General features: G+C 38.7%; 1 protein-coding gene across 1 annotated transcript in view; it reads left to right on the forward strand.

Moving 5' to 3' along the window:
- Positions 1 to 324: 324 nt before the first annotated feature.
- Positions 325 to 26,426, forward strand: part of LOC106080766 (cytokine receptor) — a 129,772-nt gene continuing 103,670 nt past the window's right edge. The window contains exon 1 of the mRNA XM_059367480.1: positions 325 to 755. The gene's annotated coding sequence lies outside the window, so the exon portion shown is untranslated. The remainder of the gene's footprint in view (positions 756 to 26,426) is intronic.

The raw sequence follows: 26,426 nt of genomic DNA on the forward strand, positions 1-26,426 counted from the left end.
CTCCCATGTAAACCGGTCTCTCGATCATCCTTGTTTGGTTCCTAAGAGCTTTAATTTTTGCTAGTTTGACAGATGTTTTGTATGTAGAATAAAATTATGCCCTTCAACTTAATTTAGTTTGTATAAATTTTTAGCAGAATCCATGGTGGTGGGTCCCCAAGATTCGGCCCGGCCGAACTTAGCACGTTTTCACTTGTTTCCCAATAACAAGTCCCTACATCGCCAAATTAGGGGAATTTTTATTTAGAGTTGGCATCTCTAAACAGACCACATTTGTTTGTTAAAAGCGAGTCTCATTCATATACTCAGCCAAATCGTGCACAACACTTGGAGAGTGCGGACGTAACAAGAATGTTAGTGCTTTGACGCGAGCCGTGTATAACAATAAAACGTCGTTTCCAAATCAGCTAGTGTCCGACGGTGAAGAAACAAAAAAAGAAAAAGTGTTTGTTTGCAAAAAATATTTTATAAACTTGTTGCTAATACAAATTACAGCTAAAAATGTGCCACTTGTAATTGAGATTAATGCGATAAAACAAAAAAATGTTTTAAATATATTAAAAAAATTCGGTGAAAATATTTCTTAACAGAGATATGGCCAGCAAATAAAGATGCCCGCAGAAAAAATGTATAATTAATACGATAATACAAAAAAAGTTGTTTTTTTCGTTGGTACCATAAAAAGCAGATGAAATAGAGAATGAGAGATGACTTTTTATAATGTCAAGCGAGACAAAAGAAAAAGAGAGAAACAGGTAAACCCACGACAGCTGCAACAACAAAATCATAAAGAAAGCCCCAAGTAGAGAACATTGAACATAAGTGTACGTTACGACTGTGTTGAATACCAACATGAGGTTGTAAATCTCTGAACCAATAAGGCGGGGGAGAGCTTGCGTTTGTTTGTAAAATGTTATTGGCCGTAGATTGATTGCTTGTACGTTTATTCGCTGTACTATTGCAAATCGTCATCGGTTTGTTGACAAAACATACAAATAACCAGACGAGGTTGATAGAAAAAGAAACAATTTGGCTTAATTTTTTTTGTATTGTTATTATCAGCTAGCTGGGCCTTCGCCTTCCAAAAGAAACCTTGCACTCATCCCCCGATTATTTTCAATTTTCTGCTGATAACAACGGAAGTGGAATCTGTACGGCAGCATCCTCCCATAAACGAAGCAAACAACATTGACAACAACAAGCTCAATACAATGTACTTTCTCTTCGTTATCTCCGCTGTTCGGGCTTAGGCATTTGCTCTCTTTACTGTTGTTACTGAGAAATGGGTAATTATTCTCATATTTAGGGTTGTACGTAAATATGTACTCACTTAAGTTTAGCAGTTTTGTGGAAGTAGGTACGTAACAAGTGGATACACATTGCCATAATTGTTATTGCTTTCAATGTTTTTCTTGTTTTGTTTTGTAAACTCAAATTTGTACAAAAACATACCTACATACTCGCACATATATACATTAGCTTATTAACATAAATTTACACTTGGTTTATACCACCTTAACGCTTATTACAGACTTCTAGATTCCAAAAAGTATGTATATATGTATCTAGGAGAGCGTATGTGCGAAAATGTTGTTTTGAAGTGGCGAGATTAGCAGCAGGAGAACGCATTAACTTCACTATGTAGAGTTTGCATCAACAGACGGCCTTCTGCTCATAACCTAATCATAAACATAACTCATATGATAGGCAGAGGTATGAAGAAAGTTCGTATGTATGTATGTATGTAGTTATGCATACATGTTTTGATGTTTATGGCTACCGTATGCTTGGTGTATTATGGTGTATTAATGTTTGTCACAACATGGATATGTGGTGAATTTCTATCGCAAGTTTACCTGTGGTGTACAAAATGTGGGTGGAAAGCATACCTGTGAAAAACAACAACAATTAAATGAAGATGTGTCCCTTTAGGCTTAATGTATCTTATTATTAAACAAAAAAGGCGAATTCATTAAAGCAATTTAACATAGGGATGCGACCGTGGCGCAGAGCAACAATAAGCATGTCCGCATATGAGGCTAAATGGCTGGGTTTGAATCCTGGTGAGAACTTCATCAGATGCGGTTATCTCCTTCTAATGCTGGCGACATTTGCGTAAAAACTTAAGAGATGTCGCACTGCGGCACGATGCCGTTCGGACTCAGGTATAAAAAGAAGATCCCTTATCATCGCGCTTAAACTTGAATCGTGCAGCACTCATTGATATATGAGAAGTTTGTCCCTGTTCCTTTATGGAATGTTCATGGGCTTATTTGCATTTGCAGATTTACATACATAGTTACATAGGTATATACATTTTCTGCAAATTCTTTTTGTTGGGAGCAAAATGTTTTTCCAAATTTGATAACTTCTCACAAGTGATGTGTGGCCTGTCTTGAGAAAATAAAGAAGTTTATATTTCATGAGCAAAAACTAGAAATGTCACATTAAAGCAATTTGCCACTTTCAATGTCAACGACTTAAATTGCCCACTGTATAACCACCCTCTTAATCATTAGCAAAGTTTGTTGTGGTCTTAACGCTTTCCATTTGTTCAAATATTTGTTCTTGCGGAGAATTTCAATAGTTTCCATTATTTTTATATATGCAAAACCACTACTGTTAAATAGGGTCATATAGCTAGGATCATTTGTTTGTAACACCGAAATGAAATAAAAATGGATCCATTATAAATATGCCATTCGACTTGGTATTACACTCAAAGTAATTTGTTAGTAGATTAGGTTAGGTTTAGGTGGCACTCTGCCATCAGACACACTCAAGCGTTTTCGTCCATTGTGGTACATCAGGAACAGAAGGAAGAAAAATAAGAAGGAAGTTCTCATAGAAATGAGAACCTTAAGTGGAACTCCTTCTGCCTGCCAATGCGTGACACACAGACAGAAGGTGTTCTATAGTATCTACTTTCTTGACGTCCACACAGCTTCGGCAAAAGTCTTTACTAGCAACCATCAGTCTGTCAGCATATTTATACCCTACATCACTACTGTGGTACAGGGTATTATAACATAGTGCATTTGTTTGTAACACCCAGAAGGAAGAGAGATAGACCCATTGATATAGCTCTCATATATATGTCCGTCCGATTTTCAGTAATAATGTAATAAAATGTTAGCCGATTCTCTCGAAATTTGGCAGGAAGGATTTTTTTTGTGACTCCTGACAATACTGGTGAATTTCAGTTCAGATTTAAATATAGCTCTCATATATATATCGTCCGATTTTCACTCCTAAAGCTACTGCAAGCACATTTATTGACCAATCTTGCCAAAAATTTTACACAACGCTTTCCTCGACGAAGAAGAGAAGTTTGCTCGAAATCGAAACTTCGTACAACGATTTCCTCGACGACTTCCACAATATCTATAAAGTTTGCTCGAAATCGGTTCAGATAAAAGCTCCCATATATATGATCGTCCGATTTGCAGTAATATTGCAATAAAATGATCTTTTGTTGACCGATTCTCTGGAAATTTTGCAGGAAGGACTGTGACTCTCGAAATTATTGGTGAATTTCATGGAAATCGGTTCATATTTAGATATAGCTCTAATATATATATATATATATATATATATATATATATATATATATATATATATATATATATATATATATATATATATATATATATATATATATATATATATATATATATATATATATATATATATATATATATATATATATATATATATATATATATATATATTTCGATAGCCAAGGCCATCGAAAATGGGTCAAAAATGGGTATAACTCCCACATTGCATGTAGGTGTAGGGTATTATACAGTCGGCACCGTCCGACTTTTGCCCTTCCTTAATGGCTTCCTATCAAACAGTGATCTGCCATGACGGACACAATGATTGCGACGTCTTTTCTAGCCAGCGACAGCAAAGCGGTAGACCTCTTCAAGTCTAGATTAGACCACATAATTTTGGACTGTTCACAACCCCTCCCTTTGTGACCATCTGTCATTTGTTGCTGCCCACACCCACGGATTCCAGTTCCCCTGAAATGTGTATGGAAGTTCCTAGTCTCACAAGCTCGTCTGCTGTGTAATACCCTGGGATATCTCTGCGGTCCTGCAGCCACAACAATTCCATTATGAATTGTTCAGCCATCTCGTTGAGAGATCTGCGACAATCGAGGTCGGTTTTGATTGTGGGTGAAATCCGTTGCTGCCTGGCTGTCTGAGATGATGGTTATGTCAATCATCGTTATGGCATTATATCTTAGCCATTCCACCACTTCTTTATATGCATGGATCTCCGTTTCACACTATAGCGGTCAGGTAACCTTTTAGATATAACCAGTGCTAGTTCTTCAGAGTACACCCCAAAGCCCATATGGTGGTTTAGTTTGGAACCATCCGTATAAACGCGTATATAACTTTTTTTACCAGAGAGTTTGTTGCTGCTGCTGCTGTAGCCACATTTTCATGCGGATGTGGCGATCCTCGTCAAGCTCCTGTAGGTGAGCAAGCTCGTTCCGGTCGAAAGGACCGATCGCCGCGGGAACAGGGTGTACATTAGTTATTTAAAGGCGGGTTATTGCAGCCTCATATGGAGTATCATAGGCACTCAGTACTTGTACAAGAGCCGGTGACACCCGACCTCTCACGGAGACTCTCCGCTCGATACCGCTGATTTTCCGCTACTGCCGTTTCAGCTACTCCGTTAGGAGTATTCCACTATCCGCAACCGGGACTAGAGAATTTGTAGTCCCAATCGATTCTATCAGGAATGTTGAGACAGTACCTTTTTTAAAAAAGCGGCTCAATCAATGTGTAATTTACACCACCTGGAACATAGGGCATTGTATCAAGGAAAACACAGTGTCCGTAGCCGTCGCAAGAACAAAGATAAAGCTACCTTAGCCTCCAGCAGTGGTCGCAGCAATTTGTCTAGCCACAATCTTCAGAGGCATTCGGTTTAGTATTCATTTCAGTGCATCAGATGGTGTTGTCCGCAGTGCGACTGTGATGCACAAACAAGCCATCCTTTGGATCCGGATTTAGTATTCATTTCAGTGCATCAGATGGTGTCGTCCGCAGTGCGACTGTGATGCACAAACAAGCCATCCTTTGGATCCGGCTGAGTATTGTATAGTAGGTGGACTTTTGATGTGCCTTCCACTAAACCACAATACCATAGAGCATTATAGCTCTGACAACTGCAGTATACACTCTGACAACTGTAGTATACAATGCATGACACGCTGTTTTAACCAGGGATTCGTAACGGAGTTGAACGTGGAGCGGTTTCCAATCTCAAATTCCACTCCGTTAAATTAAAAATCTTTGTACTACACATTTTGTTAGTTTACAAACTTGTTATTATGGCGAATTAAAACAAAAATTTAAAATTATTGCATTAACATGAGAAACTTTAGAAACTTCGTTTAATCATTATCGAAAACATATTAGAGAACAGATTTGTACCAATTGTAAAAAGTTTGGTCTTAAAGGAAAAACAAGTGAAAACGAGCTAAGTGCGATAGGGCCGATTATTGTATACCATCCACCATTGATCGCATTTGTCAAGTTCTTTTTATATACAGAAACTAAAAAGGATGAAGCAACAAACTCCATGGATTTTTATATCCACCACCATAGGAAAGGAGGTATATTCATTTAGTCATTCCATTTGCAGCACATTGAAGTACTCAATTCCGACCCTACAAACAAAGTCTGTACGTCTGTCCGTCTTTTGTAATCAGGCTACAGCCTTCAAAAATTGTGAAATATATATATAGCCTATATGCAGGTTGAGTTCTTAAACGAGCCAAATCGTATCATATTTAGATATAGCTGCCATATAAACCGATCTTCCGGTTTAGGGTCTTAAGCCCATAAAGACCGCATTTATTATTCGATTTCGTTGAAATTATAAACCGCAAGTTGTACTAAGGCCCCGATATACGAACTGAAAATAGTTCATATCGGGCCATAATTAGATATACCTACCGATTTAAAGGTTCGTTTTTCACTCGATTTTGTTGAAATTTAGAGCAGTGACATGCTATCGACATCCGTAACCAGTTTGGTCCAGATCGAACTATATTAGGATATAGCTGACATATGGACTGAACTACCAATTAAGGGTCTAAGACCCATAAAATCACAAATTTTACCCGATTTCGCTTAAAATTGGTCATTAGGCCTCTCGTTGTCCGACCTGAACATAGTCCAGATCGGACCTTATTTAGCTGTATCATTGATCGATCTGCCAAATTAGGATTTTAACACCATAAAAGCCTTATTTGTTGCCCGATTTCGCTGAAATTTGAAACAGTTCGTTGCACTGGGCCTCTCATTGTCCGAACTGAACATAGTCCAGATAGGACCAAATTTAGATATAACTGCTATATAGACAGGTCTACCGATTTATGGTCTTAAGCCTATAAAAAACCGTAAATTTCTATTTCCTGAAATTCAGAGCAGTGAGTTGGACTAGATATTAGAGCTGGCAAACTATCGATAGTCGCAACATTCGACATTTTCGATAGTTTTAATAATACATATCGATAGTATCGATACTATCGTCAATTTCCCATCACCTATCTCTCAAACGAAAATGAGAAGTAAAAATCAGGAGATTGATTTATACAGAAGCAATATCAATGCATAGACCAAATAAAATCGAGATTAATAAAATCAGTTGGAATTCATGAGAGAAATCATTGTACAAAATGTTAGCATAGTCGGATAAAAAAATTACACCCTCTATTGACGCAATGTATCTTAAGGAATACATTCAGTGTTGGATTGCTTATTTTCGGTTAGTTTTGCAAAAAATGTTACTTGTGCGATAGTATCCATTGGAAAAATATCAATCGATATTCAGTCAAAAAATAAAATATTGATAGTATCGATAGTGCCATTGATATTTTGCCAGCTCTACTAGATATCCCGTTATCCGAACCATATTTGGTTCAGATAGGACCATACTTTGATATTAATTTGGAACATGGAGTTGCACTAGGCCATAGGCTACCCGATATCCGAGCCGCGTATGGTCCATATCAGACCATGTTTGGATGTAGCCGCCATATGGAGCGATCTGCAGATCTGGGCTCTACAGCCATAAAATCCACATTTATAGCCAGATTTTCTTGAAGTTTTAAACTGTGACTTATATACACTTCTCGGTGCCTAAGCCGAATATGATCCAAATCGGCCCATACTTAAAGTAAAGTCTTTTGATCTGTTTATATAGGAGCAATATCCACGGATTCAGACCATACTTGTGATGGATGTTGGAGGTAATGGAAGAAATCACTATGCAATATGTCAGTCAAGTCAAATAATAATTGCACCCTCTAGACACTTTGAAAGTAAAATCAGGAGGTCGGATTATACGCGAGTTAGAGGTCGTCGGAGGAGAAGTTATGCGAAATTTGACCAAAAACGAATAACAATTGCGCCCTCTAGGGGCTAAAGAAGTACAATCGGGAGATCAGTTTATATGGGGGCTATAAACGATTATGGGCCATTGAGGCTATACTTTAAAAAAATTTTGGAGTTTATAAAAGAAACCGGTTTGCAAAATTTCAGCCAAATCGGATAAGAATTGCTCCATCTAGGGGCTCAAGAAATCAATTTAGAAGATCGGGGTTGAATATTGCTTGATGTCCTAAACGTAATGACAAAATTAATATATCACTTAATATGTCAAAATAAAGGCGAAGAAGGAAGGAAGATGGCAGAGCGAAAAAAAGGTACCCGCTCCGGATCCCTGGTTAAAGCCCCAAACTTTTGCCAAAGGCTCTCTTGCAGGTGAAGAAGACAAGACTTGCCTTTTTGCCCTTTCCAAAATGTTGGATTTGGTCTTCTATTTCCTGTGCAGCAAAACATCCAGATGTATTGCGCATTCTGTAAATGGAACATTCTCTCCTCCCAAGGAGACAGGTGTAACTATAGGTAGTTTGGGTTTATATGGGAAGGCCGGTTTATATGAGAGCTATATCAGGTAATGGACCGGTTCAGACCATATTTGGCAAGTATGTTGAAGGTCATAGGAGAAGTCGTTGTACAAAATGTAAGCCAAGTCGGATGGTAATGGCGCCCTCTAGAGGCTGCAGAAGTCAAATCAGGCGAACGGAGTCAAAGTCAAATCCAGAAGTCAAATCAGGCAGCTATATCATTTTATAGACCGATTTGAACCATAGTTGGCACAGCTGTTGAAAGTGATAGCGAAACGTAAAGTGCAGAATTTTAACCCAATCGGATAAAAATTGCTCCCCTTTGGGGGCTCAAGAAATATAATAAGGAGATCGCTTTATAAGGGACCTATGCCAAGTTATGAACCGATTTAGACCATCCTTAGCCTAATTGTAGGGGGTCCAAACAAAACACCTGAGGCAAAACATTAGCCCAATATAGGCTTAAGAATTAAAATAGGAAGACCGGTTTATATGGGAGCTATATCAGGTAATGGACCGGTTCAGACCATATTTGGCAATTATGTTGAAGGCCATAGGAGAAGTCGTTGTACAAAATGTTAGCTAAGTCGCATGGTAGAGGCTCCAGAAGTCAAATCGGGCGAACGGTTTATATGGCAGCTATATCACTTTATAGACCTATTGGAGCCATAGTTGGCCATAGATAGCGAAACTTTATTTGCAAAATTTTAGCCCAATCGGTAAGAATTGCGCCCTCTAGAGGCTTAAGAAGTATAATAAGGAGATCGGTTTATAAGGGAGCTATGCCAGGTCATACACCGATTTAGACCATATTTAGCCTAATTGTAGGAGGTCAAAACAAAACACCTGAGCCAAACCTTTAGCCAAATGGGACATGAATTGTGCCGCCTAAAGGCGCTAAAGTCAAGATCGGCTTATTTGGCAGCTATACCAGGTTGTGAACTGATTTGGACCATACTAAACACGGTTGCTGGAAGTCATAACAAAAGATTTTATACAAAATTTCAGCTAAATCGGAGGAGAATTGCGTCCTCCAAAGGTTTATATGGCAGTTTTTTTGAAATATGGACCGATATGGCTCATTTACAATGCTAACCGACCTATACTAATACGACATATTTATGCAAAATTTCAAGCGTCTCGCTTTTCTCCTTCGAAAGTTAGAGTGCTTTCGACAGACAGACGGACATGACTAGATCGACTTAGAATTTCAAGGTTATTAAAAATACATTCAATCGGATATTGTGCGGCTGCAGGCCATAGGGTATTATAAATATTGTTTCTATTATAAATATTGTAGAACATAAAAACCCCCTGTTTTTTAAAGCTAGGCAGAAAAATGTGTTTTTTGCTTTGTAATAGCATTTGACTGGTTTCCTAGATCGCGATTTCGTTTGGAACCGCCCAAACTCGTCGTTAACAAAAATATATATACTTTGTTGGGTCTCAGATCAATATTTCCAGGTGTTACAAACGGATTGACGAAATTAGTATACCCCTATCCTAAGATGCAGGGTATAAAAACTAATCGTCTTGAAATCAAATAACGCTACCTAATGAATGTGTATTATGTAAACACTCTAATGAAACAAGTTCTCGGAAGTTTAACTTCATACTTTAGAAAAAAGCTAAATAAAGATAAAATAATTTAAAACATAAAATTTTTTTCAAAATTTGAGATAAGAATTCCTATTTTAAGGCGTTAACAAATCAAACATGACAACTAAATTACGACCTACATACATACATAAAAAAAGCTTTCGTGTCGAATTTGAAATGAATGTGCTGTCCATTCTGATGTCATGAAAATGATCTAGAAATCAGAAATTCGCAATCTGAAAAAAAAAACAAGTAAGAGCGTGCTAAGTTCGGCCGAGCCGAATCTAATATACCCTTCACCATGGATAGCGTTCGTCGAGTTTTTTGCGCGTTATCTATATCTGCTATATAAACCGATCTTGGGTCTTGACTTCTTGAGCCTCTAGAGGTCGCAGTTCTCATCCGATTTGGCTGTAATTTTGCACGTGGTGTTTTGGTATTACTTCCAACAACTGTGCTAGGTATGGTTCAAATTGGTTTATAACCAGATATAGCTGCCATATAAACCGATCTCGGGTCTTGACTTCTTCAGCTGTTAGAGGGCGCAATTTTTACCCGATTTGGCTGTAATTTTGCACGTGGTGTTTTGGTATTACTTCCAACAACAGTGCTAAGTATGGTTCAAATCGGTTCATAACCTGGTATAGCTGCCATATAAAACGATCTTGGATCTTGAGTTCTTGAGCTGCTAGAGGTCGCAGTTCTCATCCGATTTGGTTAAAATTTTGCACAAATTGTGTTTTGTTATGACTTTTAACAACTGCGCTAAGTATGGTTCAAATCGGTTCATAACTTGGTATAGCTGCCATATAGACCGATCTTGGATCTTGAGTTCTTGAGCCGCTAGAGGGCGCAGTTCTCATCTGATTTGGCTGAAATTTAGCATGAGGTATTTCGTTATGACTTCCAACAACTGTGTTAAGTATGGCGTAAATCGGTACATAACCAAATATAGCTGCCATTTAAACCGATCTGGGATCTTGATTTCTTGAGCCTCTAAAGGGCGAAATTCTATCCGATTTGGCAGAAATTTTGTACAATGGCTTCTCCCATGACCTTCAACATGCGTGTTCAATATGGTCTGAATCATTCTATAGCTTGATACAGCTCCCATATAAATCGATCTCCCGATTTTGCTTCTTGAGCATTTTCTAAAAAAACGAGGAATTTTCTAAAGCCGATGCAATTTTCAGTTGCAGCCAACTGTCATACAGACCCTGGTGCCTTTGTGTTATTGGTCCTGTTGGAAGAGTTTTCTGTAACCCAGATCTAGGTTTCACCATGGCAGCCGTGGTTTGCCCCTTGGATTGGCTCTAGGACATGCTGCCAACAATAACAAAAATAACTTTCCAAGTCTTGTCCGATTCAATAAAGACAATAATGCCACTCCTATTGCCACCTGCCATAATCGTCCGTCCAATGGCAATCATCGGTCACCATTCCAGATTAGTAACAAGAACAACGGCAATAATGCCATGTCTAACCGTTCGAACATATCGCAACGCCAACAGGCGGCACCACTTCCCGAACTGATGGACCACAATATGGTCCGCAATGCTCGTATTATTGATTGCGACGATACCAATACCAAAGTAGACGTCGGTGACGATAATAACTTTGCTGCTGCAGATCATCCGTTGACATTGCCAATTATCGTCATGGCGATGTTGACGACAATATCAGTCGTCCTGTCATCATTGCGGAGAATTTCTGCAATTTTTTGGACAATTCGTTCTTTTCGGGCGGAGGCATTATCCTCGATGCACTTCACGAAAGTGCCCCCTACCACATTTGGTGTTGGGTAGAGGCTTACGTTTCCTTGTGTATTCCGGTGCCACACATGCACTGGTAATTCGTAGCATTTGTGACCCTAAATAGAAGGTAAAATCGTCAAAGGTACTACTCAAGACGATCCAATCGGAGGCTGATTGCGTGTAACGTATGACGGTGTTTGCTGAATTTGGCTGCCCTCGTCACCATCGAATGCGACATAAACGATTCGTATGATGACATTATTGGAGCCGAGTGGTTGCGCCGCTACAACGCAATTGTCAGTTATGGCAATGGGACATTACGTCTGAATGGCCGGGTATTGTCGCTGGTTATGCCAGGAGAGGTTATAGGTTTGTTTTTGTTGTTGGCACACCATTGCTATAAGCCAGCCATTAAGATCCTTCGTAATCCACTTGACCTTTATGTCTATGTCCTTTTCAGTTTCCACTTCCTTTTAAGGTCTAGAGGAGATAGTCGCCCAGAATGTGTGTCGAAATTTTCCCCATCCGCCTTTGTTCTGTTTAGCCGCATTGTTCCTGGATAAGAAGAACGTCAAATTTTCCTGCCATCAGAACAATGGTGGAGATTGTTCTGCAGAAACCGGACCATAGTTAGGATTCAGAATTTCTAACACAGTTGAGGTAGTTTCGTCGTCTGAATCCGCCAAGAGTTTATTCTCACAAGATTCGTGCAGTCTTGCGGCGGAACTAAGGATCCTTCTGAGGACTGCCTCTCAATAAACTTGGTTAACCCGAAGCCTTTCGGGTCGACGCAATCCGAGTTAAGGGAGTGGGCGACGAATGCGCATGCAACATTGTGGAATAGCGAAACGGTCGGTAGGACGGCGAAAATCCTATGGGGGGATCCAGATCGTGAGAAGACGAGGCTAGTACTGAAAGGAAGTAAGTAGGAGGTCCATATAACTATTGGTATCATAACGGGACACATAGAACTACGAGCTCACTTTTGTAAGTAGCACGCAATTCCTGACTTAAACTTTCTTTTTTGAGGCTACTTTTTAGAATTTAGAGCGCACAACAAGCCGATTACTGGCTTAGGTGTATGTCCATAGTGGCATGGAATGGATTTATATCTGCACCCTCTTTTGAACCTAACTTAACCTAACCTAAGGATCCTTCTGATGTCAGGAGAATTCGATGTTGTTCCTATTCAGAAACCATGGGTGTGTGGAGGAATGGTTCGTGGACTAAGAATTTCTGGAATTAAGCTACTCAAGGGTATGGAGAATAGGACACACAGGCATGTATTCTTGCGAAGAGTACTTTTCTTCCACACACACGCATGGTTCCTGGATAAGAATAACTTAAAATTCTGCTGCCATCAGAAGGATCTTTGGTGCAGCTTCACAATGGCCATAGTCAGAATTCAGATTTACCCCAATGGATGCGCTAGCATCGTTTTCTGTGTCCGCCAGGAGTTCATCCTCACAAAATTCATTCGATCTTGTCCTAATGAGTTTCATAACGCATCCAGAAGCAGTGGAATCACTTTCTCTCAGGACACTGGACACCTCCAGTGTAGACGATTCCTGCTGAGATGCTTCATCTGCTGGCGCACACCTTGAGACCAATCCAAACGTATAACCTACTCACTCAGGGCTTATCGGGTCATGTCTCGAGGCCTTGCCCTACTCTTTTGATCGTAATGCAAATGCAAATTAGCCCATGAACATTCAATTAAAGAATAGGGGCAAACTTTTCACATATCAATGAGTGCTGTCCGATTAAAGTTTAAGCTCAATGATAAGGGGCCTCCTTATTATAGTAGAGGCCGAAAGACGTGCCGGACTGCAACATCTCTTTAGGAAGACGTTTGGCATAGTATCTCACAAATGTGACTAGCATTAAGAGAGGTTAGCTAACCACCGCTGAAAATATTTTCTAGTGTTCTCGCTTGGTTTCGAACCCAGCCGTTCAGCATTATGGAAGGATATGCTAACCTCTGCGCTACAGTGGCCTCCTCTTTTGATCGTTACATGGGGATTTCCAGTCTTCTGCAATCCGCCTGACTTTGGAGATGTGCTCGGTAGTTCCGCAAGTTCCGTGTTTAGCAACAACTGCTGAGTCGTCTCCTGACTCGCTAACCCCATAGCTTTTATACACCTTCGGCTTCAACCTATTGAATCCGTAGGTGCAACTCCTTCAGACTTATTGAGGTCTGGAAGACAACCGGAATTTTATAGGAATACTACATCTGATCTTCTTGGAGGCCACCGTAGTGCAGAGGTTAGCATGTCCGCCTATGACGCTAAACGCCTGGGTTCGAAAAATAAATTAACTAATGTATTGGGTTGCCCAAAAAGTAATTGCGGATTTTTTTAAAAGAAAGTAAATGCATTTTTCATAAAACTTAGAATGAACTTTAATCAAATATACTTTTTTACACTTTTTTTCTAAAGCAAGCTAAAAGTAACAGCTGATAACTGAGAGAAAAAAGAATGCAATTACAGAGTCACAAGCTGTGAAAAAATTTGTCAACGCCGACTATATGAAAAATCCGCAATTACTTTTTGGGCAACCCAATAAATTCAAGAAGGCCTTTAAATTCTTAATAATCTCGGCACTGGCTTCAAATTATTTATTTTTAAAAAGCCCACTGGCACTGACTTCACAATATTTATTTTTAAAAAACCTATTTAGGGTGTAGCGAAGCACTGGCTAGTTTTCTACATATACAGTACCGGTCAAAATAATAGCACGATTAGCATAACCAGCATTAGGGTCTATACACATTTAGTTTTTTTTATTGCGTTCAGATTTTTTTTCCAAAAGTTCGATTAAAGTTTTATCTCATAGAAACATAGGCATTTGTCCAACATATTAAATTTGGAATAACGATAGTATTTCATGTTGGAGCCAATATTAACGCTGTGAAAATAGTAGCAAAAATAGGCGAAAACAAGTAAAAGCGTGCTAAGTTCGGCCGGGCCGAATCTTATATACCCTCCACCGTGGATCGCATGTGTCGAGTTCTTTTCCCGGCATCTCTTCTTAGGCAAAAAAGGATATAAGAAAACATTTGCTCTGCTATTAGAGCGATATCAAGATATGGTCCGGTTTGGGCCACAATTAAATTATATGTTGGAGACCTGTGTAAAATGTCAGCCAATTCGAATAAAAATTGCGCCCTTTGGGGGCTCAAGACGTAAAATAGAGAGATCGATTTATATGGGAGCTGTATCGGGCTATAGACCGATTCAGACCATAATAAACACGTATGTTGATGGTCATGAGAGAATACGTCGAACAAAATTTCAGGCAAATCGGATAGGAATTGCGCCCTCTAGAAGCTCAAGAAGTCAAAATCCCAGATCGGTTTATATGACAGCTATACCAGGTTATGAACCGATTTCAACCTTATTTGACATAGTAGTTGAAAGTAAGAATAAAATATGTCATGCAAAATTTCAGCCAAATCGGATAGGAATTGTGCCGTCTAGAAGCTCAAGAAGTCAAGTCCCCAGATCTGTTTATATGACAGCTATATGGGGTAATTAACCGATTTGAACCATACTTGGCACAGTTATTGGATATCATAACAAAATACTACGTGGCAAAATTCATTCAAATCGGATAAGAATTGCGCTCTCTAGAGGCTCAAGAAGTCAAGATCCCAGATCGGTTTATATGGCAGCTATATCAAAACATGGACCGATATGGCCCATTTACCTTACCAACCGACCTACACTAATAAGAAGTATTTGTGCAGAATTTCAAGCGGCTAGCTTTACTCCTTCGGAAGTTAGCGTGCTTTCGAGAGACAGACGGACGGACGGACAGACATGGCTAGATCGACATAAAATGTCACGACGATCAAGAATATATATACTTTATGGGGTCTCAGACGAATATTTCGAGTAGTTATGAACAGAATGACGAAATTAGTATACCCCTCATCCTATGGTGGAGGGTATAATAAGAAAATTCAATGGTTGTCAAATTATCATAAACGCTTTTATGTTTAAGTTTTAACCGAAATCACATGGTCGAAAATAAATTTTCACATATAAACCGATCTCCCGAGTTGATTTTTTGAGCCCGAGGAAGCCGCAATTTTTGCCCGATTTGGCAGAAATTTTGCATGTTGTATTTTGCTATGACTTCCAACAAATTTGCAAAGTCCGGTCTGAATCGGTCTATAGCCTGATATAGCTCCCATATAAACTCATCTCCCGATTTGATTTCTTAAGCCCTTACAACCCTCAATTTTTGTCTGATTTTGTTGAATCTGTGCTAGGTACGGTTCAAATCGGTATATAACCCGATGTAGCTCCTATATAAACTGCATTTTTTGTCCGATTTGGCTGAAGTTTTGCACGTTTTGTTATGACTTCCAACAACTGTGCTCAGTTGATACTTTTTTAGTACCAAAATGTAAAAATTTCAAGAAACCTATTTTCTCTCCATCTAAGGGGACCATTGTGTACCTAAATACCAAGATTCAGACCTCTAGGTGAATTCGTAAAAATGTACCAAAAAGTACCCATTACGGCACTAAACGTACTATTTCTCCCAATTCCGGTACGATGTTCCAAAATCTTTTTCCTCAAACCGTATTTTTTTGAGACGCTCTTTCACTTTAACCCAATTACATCCTCTTAGCACTTTCCGTACGCCCTGTGCACACAGTACCCATTTTCCTACTTTGGGTCCTTTTTAATACGAATATCGCCAAACCCAGCCTTATGTTGGGTCTACATTCCAGGGCCAACATTGGTGTCAAATTTCATGATTCTAGCTTTAGCCGTTTGGGCTGGGCATTGATCAGACAGTCGTAAGTCAGTCAGTCAATCACGCGTCTCTTTTATGTACAGAGAGGATTACACAGTTCACAATAAAATCGAAAAATAGTGAGGTTGCAGTATAATCTTCTGAGGTTGGTTTGCGTACCAATGTGTTTGTCCATTACATTGGATAAGTATTACTATGGATGTAACCCAACATTTCAACATTGTTGAGCAAATTGTGTTACCATATGCTTCCATTAAAAATGCCTCTGGTCTTGAGTCTTCCAACAGGATAATGATTCCAAACTTTACTTTCTTTAATTGGCTATGACAGAATATTTCTTCCACTAGCCGAACGTAGAATAGCGTTCCAAGCGCCTCGATCTTCTGCTCTCATTCTAAAATCTCTGACACCAAGTTTCGAGATGACTCCCACAACTTGATCTTTCCATCGGGCTTTTGGTCTTCCCGGTTTGCGTGTACCACCGTGTTTGCCTTCAAAAGACTTCTTTGCTGGAGCTTCTTCATCCATTCTGACAACATGACCTAGCCAACGCAGCCGTTGTATTTTGATGCGTGTAACTATGCTATCGTCGTCATACAGCTCATACAGCTCGTGGTTCATACGTCGCCTATATTCTCCATTAACGCAAACTGGTCCATATATATTGCGAAGAATCTTTCTCTCAAATACTCCAAGTACTGCCTCATCTGCTTTCACAAGTACCCATGCCTCAGAACCATATAACAACACGGGTAGTATCAGTATCTTGTATAGTGTCATCTTCCTCTGTCGAGAGGTGGCCTTGTTTTTAAACTGCTAACTTAGTCCAAAGTAGCATCTGTTTGCCAGTATTATTCTTCGCTATATCTCAAAACTCGTGTCATTCGTTTCGGTTACGGTGATGCTGAGGTACATAAAGTTGCTGACTTTCTCAAAGTTGTGGTTCGCACTGCACTGCGACACCCCTTTCGGACTCGGCTATAAAAAGCTTAAACTTGAATCGGACTGCACTCATTGATATGAGAGAAGTTTATCCCAGCTCCTTAGTGGAATGTTCATGGGCAAAATTTGCAATTTTCATTTTCTATGCTTAATGGTATAAATCCTCGAATTGAAAAATTGATATTGGTGCTATTATTTTGACCACAGATGTGTGGCCCATTATGCGATTCTATGCAAATATGGTAGAAGAAATAAAATGTTGGTTGATTATACTCAAGACAATAACAATTGTTCGTGTACCAAAAATACAGCTTGCCTAAAAAACAACAAAAGCCGAAGTCCAAAAACATTTTTGTTGTTGTGCGCTCTCAGTAGACCGGCACTATTTTTTGTTTTTATTCAGAAATTCATTGACAAACATTCCGAGAATCGTCTGTATCGTTGATGAGTGATTTTCTTCTTCATTTATATTTTGTGTATAATATTCAAAATAGCATATAAAGCCATCAACAGGGTTTGGGAATGGAGATTTGTTGGAAGTTTATACAATGTACATTAGGGTTATGACGTTTTGCGTTTTTTTCCCAAAAATTATTTCCTGTTGCATGAATGAATGAATTTTTGACTCGTTGTGACTTAAATAAAATTTATTCCATTTGAATATTGAAAAAGATCGCGAACAGAGTTACAAATAAAATTTTGTGAAATCTTTGCTTGTTTCTCTTTCAAGACGAGCTCAATGATGGGAGATGCATGTGGAAAAGGATAGAAACACACACCAACCACTATGGGACGTGTTTAGTCTTTGGTTAGAAGACTTTTCAACCATATTAGGTGTGATGGAAGATGTATGTATTGATGGCTTCGAACGCTAAGACAAAGGCAACGGCTCTCGCTGTTGTTCCGTGTGGCCAGGTTCGAATTTTTTTTTTTGTTGGGAAATTTTTTAAATCGGATTTTTCTTTATCGCATCGCCTAGTATATAAAATTTTTTCTCACCAAAACATGGTTGTAAAAAAGTCATCACCCTTCTGTACAAGTGAGATTAATATACACAATCATTAAGGAGAGTCAGAGAGTCCAGAAAGTCAATCATTTATAGGAGAGAAATTACCTCTCCCTGCATATCTGCTTTACTTTATCACTCAATAATTACACATTTATTGACGGAAGTAAATTTATTTGCGTCGCACAGAAAAAAATTATGCCATTTGTGAAAGGATAGACATAACTCTTTGAATTTTTAAATATTTGAATCTGAGATGATATCGAGATCATGTACAAAATGTCAAGGCCCTAGGTGGTCACCTCGGCATTTCGAAAAATTGTTCGGGCTGTCAAATCTTTATTGGTGGTTCGATTTTCAATTTTTTTTTTTTTTTGCTAAAACCCCTTTCTGGTGCAGATTAAAAAATGTGGAAAAGAAACGAATAGAGATATATTTACAATTCTTTTTGAATTTTGCAAATAAAAATGTTTTAAAAAACCAAAAATAAACCAGGCCCGAATTTTGTAAAAAAAATTTTAAAAATACCCATTTTGTGTAAATATGATGTCAAAATCGGCATTTTTTTAGTAAATTTAAAGTAAAGACTGTGCCGCTGCACAGTGGGAGAAAATTCGAAAAAATAGTAAAAAAACAAGAAAAAGCGCGCTAAGTTCGGCCGGGCCGAATTTTATATACCCTCCACCATGGATCGCTATTGTCGAGTTTTTTCCCGGCAACTTTTCTTAGGCAAAACAGGAAATAAGAAAAGATTTGCTCTGCTATTAGAGCGATATCAAGATATGGTCCGGTTTGGACCACAATTAAATTATATGTTGGAGACCTGTGTAAAATGTCAGCCAATACGAATAAGAATTGCGCCCTTTGGGGGCTCAAGAAGAAAAAAAGAGAGATCGATTTATATGGGAGCTGTATCGGGCTATAGACCGATTCAGACCATAATAAACACGTATGTTGATGGTCATGAGAGAATCCGTCGTACAACATTTCAGGCAAATCGGATAATAATTGCGACCTCTACAGGCTCAAGAAGTCAAGATCCCAGATCGGTTTATATGACAGCTATATCAGGTTATGGACCGATTTGAACCGTACTTGGCACAGTTGTTGGATAACATAGCAAAACATGTCGTGCCAAAATTCATTGCAATCGGATAAAAAATGCGCCCTCTAGAGGCTCAAAAAGTCGAGACCCAAGATCGGTTTATATGACAGCTACATCAGGTTATAGACCGATTTTAACCATACTTGGCACAGTTGTTGGATATCATAACAAAACACGTCGCGCGAAATTTCATTCCAATCAGATAAGAATTGCGCACTCTAGAGGCTCAAGAAGTCAAGACCCAAGATCGGTTTATATGGAGGCTATATCAGGCTATGGACCGATTTGAACCGTACTTGGTACAGTTGTTGGATATCATAACAAAATAAGTCGTGGAAAATTTCATTCCAATCGGATCAGAATTGCGCAATCTAGAGGCTCAAGAAGTCAAGACCCAAGATCGGTTTATATGGCAGCTATATCAGGTTATGAACCGATTTGAACCATACTTAGCACAGTTGTTGGATAACATAGCAAAACATGTCGTGCCAAAATTCATTGCAATCGGATAAAAATTGCGCCCTCTAGAGGCTCAAGAAGTCAAGACCCAAGATCGGTTTATATGACAGCGATATCAGGTTATGGACCGATTTGAGCCATTCTTGGCACAGTTGTTGGATATCATAACAAAACATGTCGTGCAAAATTTTAGCCAAATCGAATACAAATTGAGCCCTCTAGGGGCTCAAGAAGTCTAATCGGGAGATCGGTTTATATGGCGGCTATATCAGGTTATGGACTGATTTAGACCATACTTGACACAGTCGTTGAAAGTCAAAATTAAACACTTCATGCAAAATTTCGGTCAAATCGGATAAGAATTACGGCCTCTAGAAGCTCAAGAAGTCAAGGCCTAAAATTGGTTTAAATGGCAGCTATATCAGGTTATGGACCCATTTTAACCAAACTTGACACAGCTGTTGGAAGTCATAACGAAACACGTCATGTAAAATTTCAGCCAAATCGAATGCAAATTGCGCCCTCTAGAGGCTCAAGAAGTCTAATCGGGAGATCGGTTTATATGGCGGCTATATCAGGTTATGGGCTGATTTGAACAATACTTGGCACATTTATTTCATAATAAATTTCAGCCAAATCGGACAAGAATTGCACCCTCTAGAAGCTCAAGAGGTCTAATCGTGAGATCGGTTTATATGGCGGCTATTTAAGGGTGTGGACTGATTTAGACCATACTTGACACAGTTGTTGAAAGACAAATCGGATAAGAATTGCGCCCTCTAGAAGCTCAAGAAGGCAAGACCTGAGATCGGCTAATATGGCAGTTATATCTGGTTATGGACTGATTTCAAACATTCTTAGCACAATTGTTGGAAGTCATACCAGAACACTTTAGGCAAAGTTTCAGCCAAATCGGATAAGAATTGAGCCCTATAGAAGCCCAAGAAGTAAAGACCCAAGATCGGTTTATATGGCAGCTATATCAAAACATGGACCGATATGGCCCATTTACAATCCCAACTGACCTAGACAAATAAGAAGTATTTGTGCAAAATTTCGAAGGAGTCTAGCTTTACTCCTTCGGAAGTTAACGTGCTTTCGACAGACGAACGTACGGACATGGCTAGATCGACTTTCAATGTCATAACGATCCAAAATATATATACTTTATGGTTTCTTAGACGAATATTTCGAGGCATTACAAACGGATGGACGAAATTAGTATACCCCCTATCCTATGGTGGAGGGTATAATATGCCATGTGATAACGGGTAGAGAAATCTCTTTGAAATGGTTAGAGCTGAGGTGTTATCGAGATTGTGTACAAAATTTCAATTTGCAGATAAATGTGTACTTAAAAACCAAAAATAAATTCTGCCCGAATTTTTTTTCAAAAATCCCCAAAATACCCCTTTTGGTCAAAAATGGTTTCAAAATCGAAATTTTTTAGTAAATTTGCTGTGGAGGCTACAAATATTGCTAAGTGCAAAACAATTTTTGCATGGATTCAGGGGACATATGAAGTAAAAAACATGTGTCCAATTAGGGGATCTGGGCCTTGGAAAATTTGAACTCGAAGGGTTTTTTCCAAATTTTGTAATAAAAAATTGCCTATTGTGAAGTACATATGGCAGCCATATAAGTTGACATATCTTGTTCAAATTTCACGTAAAAAGCATCTACAATATGTCCTCTTTACAAACGAGGTGACCAACTTTAGGGGCATGCCAAAAAGGGTCTTGAAATATTGCACACAATCTCGCCAATACCTGAGCTCTAAGCATTTAAAATTTCAAAGAGATGTCACTATCAGTGTTGCCACCCAAGAAAATTATTTCCTACCAAAATTAAAGAAAAATCCTACCAAACCCGACCAAAACTAACCAAATGTTCTACAAACCAAAAATGCGGTATGTTTTTATACCCACCACCGAACGGATCTGTTGACTATTTTGCAATTCCGTTTCGAACACATTAATTTATACATTTTCAACCCTACAAAGTATAAGATCGTTGTTGAAATCGTTCTATAGCCTTACGTTCATAGATGGCCTATTTCTTGATATAGCACCCTTTATACCGATCTCCCGATAAGAAATCTTAAGTTCATAAAATCACATGTTTGCCCCGATTTCAATGAACAACCGTGTCGAGTTAGGATAAAGCTATTTCCGATTTAAATGTTGAGACCAGAAAAGCGCTTACAGTGAGTTGCATGGACATCTCAACATCTGTGCATGAACCAGATCTGACCATATTTTTATACAGCTGCCACATAGCCCTGTTTTCTGATTAAAGGCATTGAACGCATAAAAGACTCATTTCACTGAAAATATATAAAATTTGGAAGATATCCCTTAACATTGGTACAAGTTAATCAATATCAGAACTTACGGCCTTTTTACTAAAATTTGAAGCAGATGTCACCCTCGACATCCATTGTTTTGCTCTGTATTCTTAACGTATAACGAATTTTAAATTATCCACGGCGTAGAAAAAACCAATCAAAAATTGAGGTCAGCCTGCCAACCTACCAAGAGAATAAAAACCTAACAATTTTGGTAGGAACCTACCAAAAACGGCAACACTGATCACTACCCGTTCTCACTCGGCATAATTTTTGCTAGTTTTTTTTCAGTTTTGTCCCACTGTGTGCTGGCAGCAGTGCCTCGCGCTTGACCTCATGTGTCGTCTCAGGTATCCGATCGGAAATCTCTTCCATTGCTTCGATAGAAAACCTGGAAGGAATGAAAGAGGTTTCCGATCGGATACATAAGATACACTAGAGGTCGAGTGCGAGGCACTGCTGCCAGCGGCACAGTTTTGGATTGACGGAACTCTGGTATTGCCATCTGGATCAAACTAGATGACAGATTCCCACTCTGGGGGGTTTACATTAAGAATACAGTGACTGAGATCTGTTTTAGACGGCCAGACCATAATACGGTCTTGCAGGCAGAGATTCAGGCGGTCACGGAATGCGTGAGGTGGTGTGGTATTCACGCGAAGACATCGAGTGTGAACATCTTAACGGACAGTAAACAAGCCATCAGGGCAATAACTACCCGTGCGGTAAGATCACGCACAGTCTTGGAGTATAGGAAGAAAATTAAGATTCTGAGGAAAGCATGATCTGTATCGTTTGGGTGCCTGGCCATAGCGGTGTAAGAGGGAATGAAAAAGCAGACGATTGGCGGTCAAGGCCGGAGGAATGCCGTCAATAAATTTGGTTAGCCTTTCGGGTCGACGCAGTGTGAGTAAGGGCATGGGCTACGAACGCGCATGTTACACTGTGGAACAGCGAAACGGTCGGCAGGACGACGAAAATCCTATGGGGAGATCCGAATTGTGAAAAGACGAGGCTTTCGGAATCATAACAGGACACATAGGACCACAAGCCCACTTATGCAAAATCGGTACGGCAAGTGATGGCATGTGGGGAAAATGATGAGACTTTGAAACATTGCCTATATCATTGCCTGACTTTTAAGGCTAACGGACACCGCCACTTAGGTTGGGACACAATACCAGACATGAATCAACTTAGGGGCGCGGTATGGAAAACAATTAGGTATTTTGTAAGTAGCAAGGAATTCCTGACTTAAATTTTCTTTAATCTAGTCATACCGTTTGTAACACCTCGAAATGTTTGTCTAAGACCCCATAAAGTATATACATTCTTCAAAGTCTCAACGTTATGGGTCGATCTAGCCATATCCTTCCGTCCGTCCCGCGCATTTTTTGTACGATTTAGCTAACATTTTGCATGCAGTGTTCTGTTATGACTTTCAACAACTGCGTCAAGTATGGTCCAAATCGGTCTATAATCTGATATAGCTCCCATGTAAACCGATCCCTCGTTCATTCGTGTTCGGTTCCTAGAAGCATTAATTTTTGCTGGTTCCATTTAAATTGCAAATACGAAGCCAATCTCGGCCGAAACCAGTGCAGGAATTTTTGTTTCCGAATAGGTCTATAACCTGATATAGCTCCGATATAAACCGATCTCCCGATTTGATTTCTTGAGCCCTTGCAATCCGCAATTTTTGTCTGATTTGGCTGGAATTTTGCATTTAGTGTTTTGTTAAAGCTTCCAACAACTGTACCAAGTACGGTTTGAATCGATCTATAACCTGATATAGCTTCCATATAAGGCGATCTCCAGATTTGACTTCTTGAGTCCATACAAGTCGCAATTTTTGTACGATTTGGCTGAAATTTTGCATGTAGTGTTCTGTTATAACTTCCAACAACCGTATCAAGTCCGGTCCAAATTGGTATATAACCTGATATAGCTCCCATGTAAACCAGTCCCTCGATCATCCTTCTTTGGTTCCTACAAGCTTCAATTTTTGCTGGTTCCATTTAAATTGAAAAATACGAAGCCAATCTCGGTCGAAACCAGTGCAGGGATTTTTGAGCAATATCCTGCAAAATAGAATCTTGAAAACAGACCACAAATGAAGGTTGGCAGTCCGAACAATTTTTCGAAATGCCGAGGTCACCAAATTTAGGGGCCTGCCAAGGGGCGCCCGGCATATTTTTTACTAGCTATTTTCGTTTTTATCCCACAATGCGTCATTTGTTTTTTATACCCACCACCATAGGATGGGGGTATACTAATATAGACATTCCGTTTGTATCACCTCAAAATATTTATATAAGACCCCATAAAGCATATATTGTATCTTGATCGTCTTGACATTCTGAGTTGATCTAGCCACGTCCTTCTGTCCGACTTTCGACATCACGATAGCGGTCGAAAGCGTAAAGCTAGCCGCTTCAAATTTTTCACAGATACTTAATTGTCATGTAGGTCATTGGGGATTGCAAATGGGTTATTGTGGGGTTCGTCGGCACTTTTAAGCTGCCTGGTCTTCATTAGGGCCTGCCTAACTGATCTGCCGGCGCATAACAACGCCTCTGGCACAAAAACATGAATTTGGCATTGCAGGCACAACTAGGTGCCTTAGCAAAAATAAAAAAAGCTCTATTTAATATAGCTTAGTTTTATGAAGCTTTAAATCCGGTTTAAGCTCTCTTTATTGCATACATATTTCATCTAACGATACTTAGTCTATTCTTACAAGCTAATCCTTAAAAATAAACAACAATTCTAAACATATGTTAGCTCAGCTGTTTGATCATATATGGAACATATGCTATTAACAAAAGGGGTGTTCACATTCATATTGCAGCAGTTCACACACTAAGATATGTTGTATCACTATATTATATCTGTCAATAACCTGATATAGCTCCCATATAAACCGATATCCCGATTTCAATTCTTGACCCCTTACAAGCCGCAGTTTTTGTCCGATTTGACTGAAAATTTGCATATGGTGTTCCGTTATGATTTTCAACAACTGTGCCATGTCAGGTCTGAATCGGTCTACAACCTGATATAGCTCCCATATAAACTGTTCTCTCGACTTGCCTTTTTGAGCCCTTACAAGCCTCAATTTTTTCCGATTTGGCTGAAATTTTGCACACAGCGTTCTGTTGTGAGCATATAAACCGATCTTCCGAGTTGATATCTTTAGCCCCTGGAAGCCGCAATTTTTATCCGATTTGGCTAACGTTGAGGTCCAAATCGGTTAAGAACCTGATATAGCTCCCATATAAACCGGTCTCTCGATTATCCTTGTTCGGTTTCTGAAAAGCTTTAATTTTGCTGGTTTTGGCAGAAGTTTGGTATATAGAATAAAATTCTGCCCTTTAACTAAATTTATTTTGTATATATTTTTTAGCAGAATCCATGGTGGTGGGTTCTCAAGATTCGGCCCGGCCGAAATTAGCACGCTTTTGTTTGTTTTTATTATATCAAACCAGTGAGCTATTTTTACATTAATTTTTAAATTGAAACATCAACAAGGGAAGCGATTCTATACGAGTGTATATTGTAATGGGTGTAAGACCATAAACCAATTAGCAGAGACGTAGCTCTAAGATTATGGTTAATATTATGATGACAAAATATCTACTTCTAATTTTATATTCTTAGGACCGTTTTCTGGTAGGAAAAATAAAGTTCGTGATAACTAAGCGATATATTAATTTATCGAGGGTTTTAAAAACTTCAGTTAACAAATTTGGTTATCTCGTACACTTTTTAGTTAATTTAGAAAATATTTTTATTTTTTTATTTTATTAATAGATGAATTTATATATTGCTTATATTAATTCCTTTATAACTTTTATATAACTTATTTTACATCTATGTTTGGGATAGCGATATAGCTGTTAGCTATTTTTTCAATACTAGTATATATTTACACAATAAAAAATTCAAATGTCATTAGATATTATATTCATTCAGTATTAATTTTCTTTATTAACAACTTGAAATAATATTGGGTTGCCCAAAAAGTAATTGCGGATTTTTTAAAAGAAAGTAAATGCATTTTTAATAAAACTTAGAATGAACTTTAATCAAATATACTTTTTTCACACTTTTTTTCTAAAGCAAGCTAAAAGTAACAGCTGATAACTGACAGAAGAAAGAATGCAATTACAGAGTCACAAGCTGTGAAAAAATTTGTCAACGCCGACTATATGAAAAATCCGCAATTACTTTTTGGCCAACCCAATATATTTATATAATGACAGAAAATTCGCGCCATTTAGTATATCAATAACTTCACTCTCTTCAAGAATACTTTTACCAAAAAATAGGTTTCTGTAATCGGTGAAAATTGGGCAAGCCCCAATAAAGTGATATGTGTTTTCCGGTTGGTTTAAATTGCAAATTGTACAATTACATTTGTACATTATTTGGATTATTACTTCCAGTAAAATTTCTGGCATTTAAATCAAACAAACATCCTCTAGCTTTTAAAATCA

The sequence above is a fragment of the Stomoxys calcitrans genome, chromosome 4 (genome assembly GCF_963082655.1).
Source record: "Stomoxys calcitrans chromosome 4, idStoCalc2.1, whole genome shotgun sequence".
Taxonomy (NCBI): domain Eukaryota; kingdom Metazoa; phylum Arthropoda; class Insecta; order Diptera; family Muscidae; genus Stomoxys; species Stomoxys calcitrans.